The sequence below is a fragment of the Arachis stenosperma genome, chromosome 6 (genome assembly GCF_014773155.1).
Source record: "Arachis stenosperma cultivar V10309 chromosome 6, arast.V10309.gnm1.PFL2, whole genome shotgun sequence".
Classification (NCBI taxonomy): domain Eukaryota; kingdom Viridiplantae; phylum Streptophyta; class Magnoliopsida; order Fabales; family Fabaceae; genus Arachis; species Arachis stenosperma.
Genome location: NC_080382.1, coordinates 51,212,350 through 51,213,990, shown reverse-complemented (window position 1 = coordinate 51,213,990; position 1,641 = coordinate 51,212,350).

Sequence of the window (1,641 nt, the reverse complement as noted above, 5' to 3'; positions counted from 1 at the left end):
TATATGATGATGAAAAAGAAAAAAAATATATAGTAAAGAGGGGACAAAATGCCCCAAAGTGAAGTCAATAAAAAGGAATCAATGCATAGGTGTTATGAATCAAATAAGAATGCATGAGTATGTAAGAAAAAGTGAAGAATGGGTAGTTAGGATAGCTCGCATTTGTATAAGTCATTAAATAGGTTAGGTGGGAAAGTCTATGTTAATCAAAGATTCAATCCTAGTCCACTTAACCATAAATGATCCTACCTTGACCCTAACCCCATTACAACCTAAATAAAAGACCTCATGATGAATGTATGTATGCATTGAATAAGTGTTGATTGTTAGAAGAAAATCAAATTTTGGAAAACATGATTAGAAGAGAATTGAGTGAACTAACCCTTAAACACTTGAGTGAATAGAGCGGATACACATCCGGTGAGGGTTCAAAAGTTCAATCACATGTATTCGCCCATATTATCTATATTCTTGCAAGTTTGAACTCTTTTTGATAATTCAATACAATTGTGGTTTGGACTTAATTCCTCTTGCCTAGCTCTTGTGCTTACACATGCTCTCTTGGGAATTGATTTGTTTGAACTAAGCATTTCCAATTGCTTTTGATAGTTGCCTTTAGATAGGATTCACATAGTTTAGTTGCATCCAAATAAATGTCATAACCCTTAGTTCCTTCTCATTTTAGCATGAGGACATGCTAAGGCTTAAGTGTGGGGAGGTTGACAAACCCCAATTTGACGGTTTGTTTTGTATTGAAATTAGAGTATTTTGATAACCTTTTGTCACATTTAGCCTAGGAATTAGCATGGTTTTGTTATCTCTCCCTTATTTGTGCTTAAGTGTAAAAACATGCTTTTTAAGTCTTATTTGATGAATTCTAGTTTCTCTTTGATTCCATAAGATGCCTTGATGTGTTTGTTAGTAATCTCAGGATGAAATAGGCTAAGCATGGATCAGAAGAAGCAAGGAAGGAAGCATGCAAGTGGAGAGAAGCACAAAAAGCCAAAGAATTGATCTCGGCCAAGCACGCGTACGCGCACAAGGCGCTCGCGCGCACATCGCAGAATTAGCCAGGGATGCGCACGCGTACCATGCGCGCACGCGTCGTAGTCCGCACGTGATTCCTTTATTGCAGCACGTGCCTGGCGATTTTGGGAAGGTTTCAGCAACCAACTTTGGCGCCAAAATGCATATAAGAGCCAAGGATTGAAGGGGATTGACACACATTCACATCCATAGACTAATTTTAGATCATTAGTTAGATAGTTTTAGTTTTTTTTAGAGTTCTAGAGAGAGAAGCTCTCACTTCTCTCTAGAATTAGGATTAGGATTAGGTTTAGTTCTTAGATTTAGATTTAGATTCATCTTCTTCTACTTCTATCTTCTCAATTCCTTGTTGTTACATTCATTCTTCTTCCATTCTTTTATTGCAATTTCCTTTATGTTGTTCTTATATTTTGTTGTAGATCTAGTATTGTTCCTTCTACTTTCTTCCAATTCAATAGAAGGTAATTCATAATAAATGTGTTTCTTTTGATTGTTGTTGTTAATTCCTTTCAATAAATATTGTTAGATTCTATTCTTGTTGTCAATTTGCTTTGCTTTTCTTTTGTGCCTTCCAAGTGTTTGATGAAATGCTTG